Source organism: Euprymna scolopes, chromosome 6 (genome assembly GCF_053919585.1).
Source record: "Euprymna scolopes isolate OS-2025 chromosome 6, ASM5391958v1, whole genome shotgun sequence".
Taxonomy (NCBI): Eukaryota; Metazoa; Mollusca; class Cephalopoda; order Sepiida; family Sepiolidae; genus Euprymna; species Euprymna scolopes.
In genome coordinates, this window is record NC_136487.1 from 108,494,842 (window position 1) to 108,511,408 (window position 16,567).

Sequence of the window (16,567 nt, forward strand, 5' to 3'; positions counted from 1 at the left end):
GTATAAGTTGTCATAGTTTATTATTATTATTATTATTAGTAGTAGTAGTAGTAGTAGTAGTAGTAGTAGTAGTAGTAGTAGTAGTAGTAGTAGTAGTAGTGGAAAAAAATTGAAAAAAAAGAAAAATGATAAAATGTTAGTTTTGACATTTGTTTAATGTAAATAGCGATGGTGGAAATGTCTAGCATTCCACCTGTCTAAAATTATGACCTGAATTCATAAACAAATTAAATGCATAATGTTAGTAACCTAGTTTTCTCGGTAAAATATCAGTGTTTTGAATAAAATTATGAAAACGTGGGAAGTGTTTTTAATTTCTATAACCGATGTTTTCATTTGCTATAAAAATGAATATAATTCAAGGAATCTTTGATATCATCTGGGAATATTTGCGCTGAAGGAAATAGATATGGGAGTAATTACATAGAATGAAAAGCAAACAGCGGTGGAGAGAAAAAAACATTAAGTTGGTGAGAAAATACTGTTGACTAATTTGAGCTTATATGCCACTTTATTAATTGAAATAATAAAAAAGATAATTATGATTTACATTTCTATGTTATACAAAAATCTTTATAGTGAGTTTAATGTTTGTTTTACATGCTGGCATGTGTTGGACGGCTTTTAAAACTAACCAATCTCTGACCAAGTCTTTATTCATCCCTCTTTCTCTCGGATCGATCCTTATCACTTCCTTTTATATTTTACTCGGTTTTCCCCTGCCGACTGAAATTGCTGCATCAACTGTTCTACACCAACTAACTCAAGAGCTCTTGTCCATTCAATGTGACCAAACAAACGAAATCTCCTGTTCAGCACACATCTATTTATACTGTCCAGATTTAATTTTCATTTGAAGTTATTAGATCTAAGTCTGTCTTCAGACTCATATTACACATATACTGTATTATTCTTATATAATTTCTCTCCATGCAACATATGTCCTCAACCATCAAAGGTCAAATTTCATTACATATATAATTACACTGTGTGTACACATGCCTGATAGACTGTTGTCTCAAAACCATTCAGAAAAAATTCTGATACTCAGAACGAAACAAACCCTCAAGAAACATATTCGATCTCATCTTTTTTGTTGTGACGTTTTTTGTTTTGTTTTGTTTTTGTTTGTTTTGTTTTTTTTCACCCACAAGAAGTGGACAAAGTGCTTGAAGAAGTGGCAGTCGATGGGAAAGGGGTCCCAAGAATATGTTACGTGAGACAGAAAAATTTATTAAACTTCCAAAATTGATATGTGAACATTATTGAGCAGCATTATGTTGCAGCAAGATTTGTCATTTTCTGTTGAAGGTTCTGAATCTTGCCAATCTGCTACCTTCAGCAGTCACCGTTTTGCTATAATTCAAGAAGTTTTGATGCATGAATACCTCTATATATTATATAGGTGTCATCAAACAATTACCATTACCTTTTTTATCCTTCTCTGGTTTGAGAAATCTTTTCACACCTCAATCCAAACACATAGTTAATTATTGACAGTTATCATAAAGAATCCGCTTTCCATCAACCGTGAAAATTTCATTGAAAAACGTTTTTATTTTTTTATTTTTTCAGCAAAAGAAGAGTCGACGCCATCTCTTTGATTTATACTAAATTCGCGTGACACCCACTTCCTTCGTTCAGAGCTTCTTATTTCCTTTTTGCTGTTTCCATCAGGGTATAAGGTGCAGAACTGTATTAAAATAAAATTAAAATGTTCACAATAGGAACTAATTTATGTCAATAATTTATATAAATAAACATTTCAGGGATTTTTTTGTGACTGAAAAAATAAATAAAACATGTGTTGAGACAAGAAATGAAAACGATGCAGTTTACATTTCTCATTAAGTTGTAGCGATGTGCCGCCATTAGTTGTCACATCCATCAAAAATGGTAAAATCATCAGATTTGCCATGGCTTTATTTGTATAAAATTTTAATATATCAGAGGAATAGTGAAAAAAAATATGTTGAAATTTACATCGCTTCTACTAAACTATTAAATAAACCCTGCCAGATGGTGATCAGCACAGGAAGAAGAAAATGGTAAAAAGAGTAGCTAAATAGTTAAACATCTTTACTAATAAATGACGAGAGAATGTTAACAGTTATGATGGTTTATTGAATACAGCTAATGACAAGCAATAAACATAAAATTGAAACAAAAACAAAGGAAGACATCTTAACAAGCAAAGAGCGTTTATTTTTGCCAGTGATCAACATGCAATGGAAAGAAGGATCCCTATTTACATGCCATTCCTTTACGGGATCAGAGTTAGACACAAGGTGGGTTTTTAATGTGGGGATAGTCCAGCTACTCAGAAATCGGGACAAAATTAAAAAATACCTCAGTCTAGAACTGTAAAGAAAAAAGAGAAAGTGTAATAACAAAACAGATACTACACTTGGCCCCTAACCAAAAGGTAAAGGAGTACTACATGTAGTTTCAAGAATCAGTGTTATTATTTATGACATGACAACATGGTACTTCCCCTGTCGTCTTTTCTACACTCTTTATACGCATGCTTAGTGCATTCAATAAAGCGTCATTAAATGAAACATATCTCTAAGTTTTTTTTATTATAATTTATTAGACAATTATCGATAAATAATTGAATTAGGAGGTTTCAATTCCACAAAACCAAATTCTACTGATGTCTGGAAATACTGACAACAACTATTTGAATTATTGGCATTGGTAAGCAATCTCCTCCTATTATTGGCATAGATATCTTTTTAATGCACTAGACTAGGATGTCTATAGATGCTGATATTACTTATTGCAGAACTTACGAGAATTCCATGGATAGTCTAGACATTCTTTTTTGTCAATAGAAAAAGTTTTTATTTGGCATATATTAGCTTTCACCAACCAATCACCAAGTGAGGAGGATTAGAATCTCAAGTTCAAACTATAACTTTCTAGAAATGACAGCAGATCAAGCAAGCGACAGCTTTATGAGGGGCACATATTTAAATAGATTAGAATCAAACTATGTAAGTTAAAGTTTGCTGTAAAATAAACAACTATATTTAGCTATGTCTCAAGAAGAGGCACTTGGCCTCAAAATAGCATAAAATCAATCTACCATGCATGGAAACAAGTGTTGGCACTGTGCTAAATACTCACACTTCAACCATTTTACCAGTTCCAAAAACACACAGAAGAGAAAATACAGTTCTCTACAACAGACTTACTCATCTCTGCCGCCCTCCTACTTCTTCCAGCACAAATCTCTCTTTTTAGAAAACACTACATATACCGCTTATGCTATGCCCCAAAGAAAATATTATTTTTGTAGTTTCCATCTAGACGCCAGGGAAACTAAATGGAATAAGTGCGGAGAAGGAGGAATTTCTCTAAGGTTGGTTGATCAAATACTTCTTCACCTAGATAAAATGTTATTACAGCTTATATTGTAGCAATTGCATACCCTGCCTGTCTTTCAAAGAATGTATTGATGGTAAATATAAACAGAGAATAAATGAATGCTCTAGTCAACTCTGAGGGCGTTTTTCGTGCTAATATTTAAAAAAAAAAAAAAGAAAAACCTTCTAAAATCATGGTAAGAGCCAGTTGGCTATGGCAAACTGAGTTTGAATATATTTGCTGTTTAGAGTTAGGCAAATCTACAAATAGCAAATTTCTCTTAATGCCTCACCTGTACTAAGATGTCATATTAGGCTACGATTTCCTCAAGCATTCTGCTATTAGCCTCCTCTTTAGGCACCCTGAATCGGCAATAAGCATTTGTGGCTTGGCTGCCATAAATGTACACTATTCCTCTTTTTTCGAAAATCTAATCAAAAACTGTAAACCAATGGTCACCAAGTCTCAAAAAAAAATGAAATAACAAAAAAGATAAGAAAAAGGATGATCACAGAAAAACTAGTTTCTATGTATAGCTCAGGTATTAATAGAAATCTATTATTATTATTATTATTATTATTATTATTATTATTATTATTATTATTATAATAATAATAATAATAATAATAATAATAATAAGAATAATAAGAAGAAGAAGAAGAAGAAGAAGAAGAAGAAGAAGAAGAAGAAGAAGAAAAGGCGGATGATCATAGATTACTTTAACTATAAATATGTATATACTCTTTGGTGTATATCTGATATCCCATACCAAGATGATAAATGAGATTGCTAAATACAAAATATTTAACACGTCGAACCTCAAAAATGCTTAATACGAAGTAGACATAAGCCCTTAAATTTAAAAGTTTTATACAATTTATGAAACTTTTTTGGTTTCAATGGATCTCATTTGGGGGTCGCTAACAAAATTTCTAGTTTCCAGAGGATACTCAATAAAATCATTTCCAATGAAAACTATGTAGTACTTTTGCCTACATAGACAATTTAACAGTTTATGACTGCAAGTGAGCATTCTACAATCATAACCTAAAACGATTTTGAAATCGTCGTTGTCGTCGTCATCATCATCATCATCATCATCATCATCATCATCTTCAACTTAACATCTGTTTTACATGCTGGCATGTATTGAACGGTTTTTAGAAACTGACTTCCAAACTAACCTATCTCTGACCAAGTATTTTTATTTATCCTTCTTTCTACCCCTATTACTTCTTCCATATTTTCCTTGGCTTCCACTGTCACCTCAACTGTTCTACATCTACTATCTCAAGAAGTCGCACCTATTCATTCAATGTAACTATACAAACAAAGCCCCCAAAGCCACATCTTCCTATATAGGGTGGAACGATAAAAGTGTTACCTTAAAGAAAACAACACTACAGCTATATTTTAAAACTTTTATTGAAAAAAATCAATTCAGGTAACTTGATTATTATGTAGAGGTGACATCTATTCAATGTAGCCGCCTTCAGCCTCAACCACTGCCTCGATCCAGGTCCGAAACTGGGAGCATGCCTTTTCTATAAGTACCACTGGGAGCTAAGCGGATGACAGTAATCAGGCTGGTTTTGGTATTGCAGGAGGTCATGTTGGTGATGTTCTCGACATATGATGAAACAAAGTAGTCCAGCAGGTTCAGGTCGGGGAAGGAGGGGGGGGCAGTGAGAGAAGGGTACAAAGTCATAGCACTCCTTCTGAAGCCAAGCGTGGGCTTCTTTGGACTTGTGGGCTAGTGCCAAGTCCTGCTGCCACACTCATAGTCTGCCAGTGCCCACCTGATTGCATCTGGGGATCACCACACTCTTCAGCACATCCAGGTACACTTTGGTGTTGACTTTCAAGCCGACTTTGAAGTTGTGAGGTGGCATGATGTGGCCCTCACTTGAAACCACACCAAAGACCATAATCATGGCCAGAAACTTTGTTTTCATCACTCTGGGCATGTCCCTGTTATTACTTAGCAATCCAGAGATGCATTTTGAGGGTGCTGGCAATGGTCCTGTTGTCATAATTTGAATCAGTACAGAGCATGATTTGTACAGTGATACATCTCTGATTTTGCTCGTTAAACATTGTGTTACTTTCAGACATGATAGAAGACTCCTATCGCTCTTGAGGTTTGTACACAACTGGCCAACTAGTAGATGGTCTGCAACAAAAAAGAAAACTGTTTTTCCTCAAACGTAAATGGAGTTATGTTGTCTTTTCTAGTGCAACAATTTTATTATTCCATCTTGTACTATTTAGATTTAATCTTTCTCTGAAATCATCTAAGTCTGTTTTTAAGACCCACATTATACATCCGTTGTATAATTCTCGTATCATTTCTTTCCATGCAACGCATGTCCTCAAGTTTTATTCCCATACGTCATCACACTTAATACACCTTATACGCTGCCAAGAAATATAATCTCATTTACCAGGATACATGTTCTCATGAGAAATACCATTCATAAGACAGATGTGATATGGGTTGGGCAAGGATTGGTTGGTTGGTTGGTTATGTTTAACGGCCTATTAATCTCTAAATCAGAGGTTCCCAATCTGGGGTGTTTGCACCTCATGGGGGTGCAAGACGGTATTTCAGGAGGTGCGCAAAAAGTTTAGAAAAAAAATAGAGCACTGGTGTTATGTTACTCTTTTGTATAGTTTTTTGTTTTCTTTTGCAATATATAAATTTCTTGCTTTCATTTTAAGGTTAAGCATTGTTATTAAGCGGCCATGAAATACATGGCTGGATAGATTTGTATGTAACCGCAACTTTAGAACGTCCTAAAGTTTAGGACCTAAAGACATTCAGCAGGTACAAAGTACTGGGGCTGCTGTATTGCCATTTTGTGAATGGATTCTGGACCATATAGTAGTCTCTGGTGGGGTCTCTCGATAGTGGGTAATTGTTACTGCTTTACCTTATCATGTGCTACAAACAAAAAAAAAATTCCCGTCTTTTCTCTCTTACTTTCCCTCTCTGTCCTGCTCTAACCAAGTATGCTGACCTGTTCCACAAATCCACACGAAATATCTCCAAAAAAAAAAAAACTCGAATAAACCTAGAACCCCATCCTCCAACGTAGACCCCTACTACCATGTCTCCTTCGCCAATATCAGGGGGTCTACATTCCAACCTTCCAGAGGTTAAAACCCAATTACAGGAGACGAAACCAGACATATTCTTTCTAAGTGAAACTGGAATAGGGCCGACCACCTCCTTAGATGAATTCATAATTAAAGGATACTCTAAATTAACATCTAAATCTGACCCCCAAGATCGCCATGGGCATGGAATATGTGCCTACATTAAAGATGGCTTCCCGTGTGGCAGAGATATCTCCAGAGAAGACCCTAATTTACCTTATATGTGCTTCTGGGTTGCATTTGCGTACACCACTGCATTTATATTTGCCCTCTATCGCCGCCACAACACCGGAGTTACTCTCTTTAAGAGTATATCTGAGAAAATTGATCACATCCTGTCTGCTCATCCCTTGGCTAACATTCACATTTGCAGTGGCTTCAATGCCCACAATGTGGAATGGCTGACCCACTCAAATAAGACTGATGATGAGGGGAGGTTCTGTTATGATTTTGCCATTACCTATAACCTCACTCAGATTGTTCGCGAGCCCAGTCGTGTGCCCGATACTACCAGTCAATACACAAGCCTTCTAGACCTTTTTCTCTCCACTTCCCCTGAGCTATGTTCATGTTCCATTCTATCTCCTCTGGGATCCCCCGACCACTCCGTTGTATCAGTTAAGAAAAAACGAAATGCAATAAGCTACATACGTACCTCTCCACCATACTGTATACTGATACTCTATGGCTGACTGGGATAGCTTCCGTACATTCATATCTGATCTACCTCTCCATTCCATGTTTAAAAAGGATGTATCCTTTATAGTATCAGACCTGACCGAAGGGTTAATGTAGGCATAGACCGATTCATACAATCCAAAAAATTCCAACAAAAACCTAACAGCCAGCCATGGTTCTCCCCAGAATGTGCTGCTGCCATAATGCACAGAAATCACTTTTTCCATAGCTACCAACGTAATAAATGCACTGAGACTAAAGCTGCTTTCTGGACTGCCAGCAACCACTGTAAAAGAGTAATAAAAAATGCAAGGGAGCTATATGCTCAATCCGTTAAATCCAAAGTAGCTGAGCAGCGGCTTGCTTCCCACCAGTTCTGGTAAATAGAAAATAGGATCCTGAACAGAAGCGTGCGTTCTTGTCAATGGACCAGAGGTCATCTCGTCAGCATCAGACAAGGTCCATCTATTTGCCAAAAACTTTGCAGCAAATTCTACCTTATGCGATGAAGGCCATTAGCTTCTCGTATTTCCTCCTATAACACACAACACGCTAGGTAACATACAAATATCTGTGCGTGAGGTCACCAAGCTAATCAAGAACCTTGATTCCAGTAAAGCAACTGGCCCTGACGGTATTCCAATTATAGTGTTAAAAAAGCTACAACCAGAACTTGCCCCCATACTTACAAAACTGTTTAAGCATCGCCTTAAGGAGAAGTGCTTTCCAACACCTTGGAAAACCTCATCAGTATGCCCTGTATTAAAGAATTCAGGTGATAAGTCATCTCACTCTCAGTACAGACCAATAAGTCTCCTGTGTGTCATGAGTAAGTTGCTGGAATCCATATTAAATAGAAAAGTAGTCAACCATCCCAGCAGAAATAACCTTCTTAGTGACATGCAATATGGTTTCCGTTCTGCCAGATCTACAGCAGATGTGCTAACGGGTATATCTCATAGGATTAGCGAATCTCTCGACAAAGGCTTCATTTCTACGTCAATTACTCTTGACATATCAAAGGCCTTTGATAAGGTATGGCATAAGGGCATACTTCACAAGATTTCCAGCTACGGCATAACTGGAAATGTTTTCTCAATCATTAGATCATTTCTCTCTGATAGGCTCATAAGAGTATTGATTGATGAGCAGAAATCATAGGCCCACAGTATTAATGCTGGAGTTCCTCAGGGGTCCATCCTGGGCCCAACTCTCTTCTTGATCTACATTAATGATCTCCCAAAACACATACTAAAATCATTCGTTGACATCTATGCTGATGACACGACTATCTATGGCAACACATCAAAGGCCGTAAATGACAATGTTCTCTCTGATTCTCTCTCCTCAGATCTTGAGTGCATGGTACAGTGAGGGAAGAGGTGGCTGGTTACCTTTAATGCATCTAAAACCAAGCTCCTATCTTTACATCATAAACGCTCTGATCCCCATCTGGCATCAATTGAAATGGATGGCTCTCGTCTAGGGGAGGCCCCATGTTTTGATAAGCTTCTGGGCTTGACCTTTATTCCTGATCTGAAATGGAACACATACATCAAGTCTGTGGCCAAGGTCGCTGGGAAAATGGTGGGATCCTTCTACCGCTCCAGAAGATATCTCACTAATGATGCAATTCTCTATCTATATAAAAGCCAAGTACATCCAAGGATAGAGTACTGCTGCCACATCTGGGCAGGAGCTGCTAAAAACAGCCTATCCTACCTTGACAGAGTACAAAATAGACTTCGTGGCTTAGTGGGGGATGCCCTTTTCTCTTCCCTACAACCAGAGACGTTGCGGGCTTGTCTTTGTTTTATCGTTATTTCCATGGCAAGTGCTCGTCTGAGCTCTATTCTCTTGTCCCCCCTTACCAATCTTTCACGAAAAACACCTGACTAGCTGAAACCACTGTCAACAATTTTCTCCACTCCTTATCTGTGCCTAAATCAAAATGTAGATTCCAAGAACAAAGCTTCTTTCTTAGAACTGCACGCCTGTGGAACTCTCTGCCGCTTGCTTGTTTCCTTCTCGACTTCATCGTGGCTGTCTTCAAGTTCAACATAAACAAATTCCTGATGAACCACCCCCTTAAGTAATGACACTTTATCAAATCTCCAATACTAACAATTACTATGATACTATCCCATTGATTACTGTGCACACAATAACCCTTATCCCCGAGTGGCTTCTGGGCCTTGATAAGTGGTGACCTCCATGTAAAAAAAAAAAAAAGGTTCATTCCAATACTAATTTATTTGTTTCTTTGCTCCATCTATAATTTTCCTTGCAAATTATATAAAAATAAAATTACAATTTTCTTTTATGGGAATATTAGTCGAAATATGCAAAACTTATTTTTGACCACAATATAAATTTTAGGGGGTTGGGGTTAGGGTTAGGGTTAGGGGTACAAGGTTTGATGGAAATTTCTTGAGGTGTGCGGACCAAAAAATGTTGGGAACCACTGATCTCAGTGGTCATTTAAGGCCAGAACCTTTTTTTTTAACATATTTGATCTGAAAAAATAGTTTATAAGAAATATCAGAATTCTTTGCTTTCATATTTCTTGTTGCTTTTGAGGTAATATTTCTGTTCTTACGCACTTAGTGAACCGTTATTATTTAAAAAGCTATTCTTCACATGGAGAGATGATGTGTTTTATAACTATTCTGTACAATTTAATAAATAAAAAAAAGGATATTGTAAAACTGTAATTAACTTGAAAATACTATTTTAAAATAGCACGGTTCAATAAGCGCACAAGCACTGATATTTCTTTTAAATTTCCATTTGCTTCTAAACTCGATTGCCTTCATTTCAAAAAATTTTCGTAAATTTTTTGAAAAGATTGCAAGTCCCTTATATCTTCAAATATTAATTTATAGTCCTTGGTATAACCGTTTTGAAGAGTATTGGGTAAGAAGGTCATGACACCAAATCCTGAAAGGCTAAAACCACTGATAAATCTACATAAATCTACCTAACATCACAGCCGCCTTGTGATAAGCTATGCTTTTGTTCACCAACTGCTCACTATGGATGCTTTTCTTTTCACTGAAGCTACAATTTGCCTTTTTCTTCTGACAAAAATTATCTTTTGACATTAAAAACTTTGAGCTTTTTTTTAAAAGATGCATTCGATGCCACATTTGTTCAGTGAATCATAGAATTTAAAACTTAAGAATCTAATTGTTATTTAAGCAACCTGCAGCATTCTTCTGCTGAAAACTGTTAAAATCGGAGTGCAGATATTCAGTTATTAAGGAGACACATGTCATGATGAAGACAAAAAAATGATGATATTTCTTTAAATTAATCATTGACAAACAGCCAATCACTTTCATATTCAATGCTCACATATCAAGTAAAATTGAAAATGGAAAAAAAAATTTTGCTTAACGTTTTCTATTACTCAGAAAAGTAAATTCAATGACTGGTACACTGCAAAAAAAAGTGAAGAGCCTTAAAGAGCATCGAAACAAAAAGTTCATAACGCTATCTATCACTCAGTGATCACAAAGATACACTTGGAGGTCAGAATCTGTCCTTTTTGGCTGAGGACGTGAAATGAATAACAAACCCAAACTTGGAAACCTAATAAAAGCTACACAGTCTTTTGAGAGGATGAACATGGATTTTAAGGATTCTATTTCAATCCTGAAATAAATATTTAATAGTTCACGATTTGCCTTTGCCTGTCCATATGTAAGTGCAACTGGCCATACACTTACTTTCCTGTTCCTTTTACTTGAAGAACCTACTTATATTCATACAGATCACATAGATTTCTTTATGTTCGAACACCTAATAAAATTACTATTGAAGCATCTATAAGCTAAATTACTCCATACAACTTTCAACGTAAAAGATAATGCAAAAATCATCATATGGGAACTAAACTTTAAAATCGAAAATCAATTAAATATTAGGAATTCTTACTAATCACTCTTTACACTATAAGAAAATGATTGTGTATACGTTTTTTTTTTTTCCATTTTTTGTTTTTTAATTTTCAAGGTAAAACTTCTCTTCCTTATTGGGTTTCACGGCCAAGTACCATTCTTCTTAAAAACTTATTTGTTCTGTATTTCGATTGGAAATAAATAAACATTTCTCTTATAGATTTGGACCTTACCGAAGAGTTATCAAACTAGAGAGAGGAATAATACCATGAAAACAATATCAAACCTCATGGATAGCAATCCAATTAGATTGATAACAAGCTCTAATGATATAAAGATGATATAAAGATCGATATCAGAATAAGTCGTTCAAAACGAGAGCATCCTGTCACAGGAGAGACAAAAACTATATGAAACGAGTGTTTCCATACCATTTAAAAACTCAGATTAGCAACTATCAAGACGACTTCAAAAAATATGAAAAGATCCACTCTGTTGAATGATTTTGTGTCATACTTAAATACAGTGGGTGGAGTTAGAGAATATGACACGAGAACCAATTACTTTCTCTGTTGTTTATAATTATGACTATAACCATTGTTACTTGTTTATTGGTACCATACTCCTTCAGGTAGCATAGAGGTTGTAGATCCCTTAAGAACTCTCATTTGAAACTTGGTTACTCTTAATACTGAGGTTATCCAGGACTCTATGTACTTTCTTTAGACTTGGTTATGTGGTATTGGTTATGTGGTATTGGTTATGTGGTATTCTGAAAGATTGTGAGTAAAATAGACATTGTAGAGATAAAAGGTCATCAGTAAGTGATGCTGTAATCAGTAAGTGATGAAGTGATGACAATACTAAAGGATCAGCATCTTAGAGTTTATTATCTAATTGTGATCTGTGCCGATTGAGCCAGTTACTTCAGTAAGAGTACAGGAGTACCTACTTAGCTTTATCTTGTAGAATCCAGATCTCAGCTAGGTTTTAACAAATTTCTTGATATGGCACCATCGTCAATTATTGCCACTACACTGTATCGGAATGCACCTTTGTTTTGTTTCGTTCTAAATATAGGTATAATATGTTTTCCACAGACTCAGGGGTATTTTGTAGAGCCTTTTGAATTTTATTTAAACATAGCACTACTGATGTGATTATTGTACTTTCGAGTGATGACTTCTTTGTTAATTATGGGTATCTGTTCATTTTTTTTTTTTACATGGAGTTCACAACTTATCAAGGCCCAAGGGCCACTCGGGGATAAGGATTATTGTGTGTACAGTAATCAAAGGGATAGTGTAGCAATAGTATAAGAGAATTGGTAAGGTGTCATTACTTAAGGGGGCGGTTCATCAGGAATTTGTTTGTGTTGGACTTGAAGACATCAGGTTGAAGTCGGGAGGGAAACAGGCAAGCGGAACAGAGTTCCACAGGCGTGCAGTTCTAAGAAAGAAGCTTTGTTTATGAAATCTACGTTTTGATTTAGGCACAGATAGGGAGTGGGGAAAATTATTGACAGTGGTTTCAGCTAGTCGGGTGTTTTTTGAAAAAGATTGTGTGACTTACTCTTTTTGAAAGTCAGCCCAACTTATAGGCAAGTTAAATAAGGTGCGTAGAATTTCTAAACAATATGCTTTTAATGTAGGTGTGCCCCATGGGTCGATCCTTGGACTGTTATTATTTCTGATATTCATAAATGATCTCACTGATAAAATTGTGTTTGGAATGGTGATATTTACTGATGAAACGAATCTCTATAATAGATATGAGGGAAAAATGAATGTACACATATCTAAGGTAGTGGGAAACACCCTAGAAAACGATCTTCAGTTGGTAGTGGAATGAGGCTGCAAGTAGATGGTGATATTTAATTCTGTTAAGACTAAGCTTTTTCCTTTTTACAAGTACAGTAAACGTTCTCAACCACCGATTGCCATGACAAATAACACCGTACTTGAGAGCCCATCTTTCAAACTCTTTGGCCTAACATTCACAGGCAACATGAACTGGAACAAATACATTGAGGACATTACCAACGTGGACTCCTCCTACCGTGCTAGAAAATCAGAGATCATCTTATATCTTTACAAAGCCATAATTCGTTTATGCATGGAGTATTGTTGCTACATCTGGGCAGGTACATCAACACTAGTTTCTCACTCTTAGACAAGGTTCAGAAAAACAAAAATGATTCAAATTTAATAAGTCCCGCACTATTGGCCAAGTTCTAATGCTTGTCCCATCGACGCAATGTCGCATTCCTGTGCCGACTTTAGAAGTACTTTAATGGAATGTGCTCTGATGAACTCAAAGCACTTGCGTCCCCTCAACGTATGTTTTCCCGATTAACCAGACGAACATAAAAATCCTACTCCATTACTGTTTAGGTCCTTATATGCCGGTAAACCTTTTATTTTAATAGTTTCTTCCTTATATGCCGGTAAACCTTTTACTTTAATAGTTTCTTCCTTATATGCCGGTAAACCTTTTAATTTAATAGTTTCTTCCTTATATGCCGGTAAACCTTTTACTTTAATAGTTTCTTCCTTATATGCCGGTAAACCTTTTATTTTAATAGTTTCTTCCTTATATGCCGGTAAACCTTTTATTTTAATAGTTTCTTCCTTATATGCCGGTAAACCTTTTACTTTAATAGTTTCTTCCTTATATGCCGGTAAACCTTTTATTTTAATAGTTTCTTCCTTATATGCCGGTAAACCTTTTACTTTAATAGTTTCTTCCTTATATGCCGGTAAACCTTTTATTTTAATAGTTTCTTCCTTATATGCCGGTAAACCTTTTACTTTAATAGTTTCTTCCTTATATGCCGGTAAACCTTTTACTTTAATAGTTTCTTCCTTATATGCCGGTAAACCTTTTACTTTAATAGTTTCTTCCTTATATGCCGGTAAACCTTTTATTTTAATAGTTTCTTCCTTATATGCCGGTAAACCTTTTACTTTAATAGTTTCTTCCTTATATGCCGGTAAACCTTTTACTTTAATAGTTTCTTCCTTATATGCCGGTAAACCTTTTACTTTAATAGTTTCTTCCTTATATGCTGGTAAACCTTTTACTTTAATAGTTTCTTCCTTATATGCCGGTAAACCTTTTACTTTAATAGTTTCTTCCTTATATGCCGGTAAACCTTTTATTTTAATAGTTTCTTCCTTATATGCCGGTAAACCTTTTACTTTAATAGTTTCTTCCTTATATGCCGGTAAACCTTTTATTTTAATAGTTTCTTCCTTATATGCCGGTAAACCTTTTATTTTAATAGTTTCTTCCTTATATGCCGGTAAACCTTTTACTTTAATAGTTTCTTCCTTATATGCCGGTAAACCTTTTACTTTAATAGTTTCTTCCTTATATGCCGGTAAACCTTTTATTTTAATAGTTTCTTCCTTATATGCCGGTAAACCTTTTACTTTAATAGTTTCTTCCTTATATGCCGGTAAACCTTTTACTTTAATAGTTTCTTCCTTATATGCCGGTAAACCTTTTATTTTAATAGTTTCTTCCTTATATGCCGGTAAACCTTTTACTTTAATAGTTTCTTCCTTATATGCTGGTAAACCTTTTATTTTAATAGTTTCTTCCTTATATGCCGGTAAACCTTTTATTTTAATAGTTTCTTCCTTATATGCCGGTAAACATTTTACTTTAATAGTTTCTTCCTTATATGCCGGTAAACCTTTTATTTTAATAGTTTCTTCCTTATATGCCGGTAAACCTTTTATTTTAATAGGTTCTTCCTTATATGCCGGTAAACCTTTTACTTTAATAGTTTCTTCTAACGAACTGTTAGAATTTGTAAATCTTTCCCTGTTTCCTGCTTCCTTAACTGTACTAAGCTGTAGAAGTTTAAATTTAATGTGAACAGACATTTCGTTGTTCAACTTCACACAGTCCCCTGTTAGATAGTTCCCAAGTGGCAATGTACCTTGTTTGGGGTAAAAAGACTAAAAAAAATGTACTCGCAAACATGTAAGTAGCGGCCTTTCTTGAGAATGCTACCATAAACATTTTATCAAAAGAAAAAAAAAATAAAGGAGGTTTCCTCTCTTTGGGAGCGTTCGAAAAGGAGGCACTAAGTTCAAACTTTTACTAGTGTTAAAGAACAGATTAAGATGATTCCTGAGAATCCTAGAGAAACGTGTCTAGAATTTAATTCTGGTTGTCAGTTTTGCGGCATATCAACCCTTTCGATTATACTGAGACAATAACTTATCTAAAGCGATTCATTGAAATCGAACTGCTATATTATCTTTAATTGCAAAGAAGTCGGTGTTTCGCTCCATCTCGCTCTTAGTCTTAATTTAGAAAGGAATGCATTGGACCACAAAACCGAAAAAGGAAGGAAAACAAACAACAAAAAAAATGCTTTAGATTATTTTATTTAAGAACAATAGAATGTGTCAACGATTAAAACAAGATGGAAATTAGGAAGAAAAGGTAAACTTTGTTCGCGTTCAACTGCACTGAAAATTTCTTTAAAGAAGTTAAGTAAATATGAAGGCAAATGGAGAAGACAGAAGATAGATAGATAGAGAGAGAGAGAGAGAGAGAGAGAGAGAGAGAGAGAGAGAGAGAGAGAGAGAGAGACGGGGGTTAGAAATGCTAAACATAAAGAAAAAGATGAATGAAAGAGAGAAAATAAATTTGCCGAAAATAAAAATGAGAAACTTTATTCGTACTAAACTGTGTTGAAAATCCCCTTAAGAGGGAGAATTAAAGACAAGGATTGCATGACAGAAGAAAGAAATAGAGCGAAAACTGATCGTGAACCCCCCACCCCAAATGAAATGTTTGCTGCGATGAAAGACAAGAAGTGAAAAGCGAAAGAATTAACGTCGAATAAATCTTTTTTTTGTTCTAAAATCTCTCGCTAATTCCATCGCATTTGGGCGGAATTGTTCAAGCCATTCATTTAACCCTAACCCAGACACCAAACTAAACTGATGTACAATTACTCACCGACAAAAGACAAGCAAAAACAAATGCTGCGCCTTTGATCAAAAACAATGCACAAACAATACTCTGCTAAATTCTTTGTCTAGCAGAGGCGGCCGGATAATAAAATATCACTCGAAAATGGTGCTGTCCTCGGCGATAATAGCAACAACAAAACTGACAGTCATTAGTGGAGATAAGAAGAAAAGGTATTTAAACATCTGACTGGTTGCTTCAATAATTAACACTTTATTGTATTTATTATATTCGCTATGCGAAGCCAAATTTGTTAGATGGTCGCATTCAGAGAACAAGTGGTGAAGAAGAAAAAATGAATCGTATGTGTTGCGTCGTCCAAACTGAGGTCACTATGTGGACGACAGTGACACCGCACTTCATGGCTCTTTGGGTTTCCTTATCTTTCAGTGTTGCTCTTATAGTACGTTATTGGTGTGAGTTGAATAACAAGAAGGGAGATCACCATTTTTTGGAGTCAA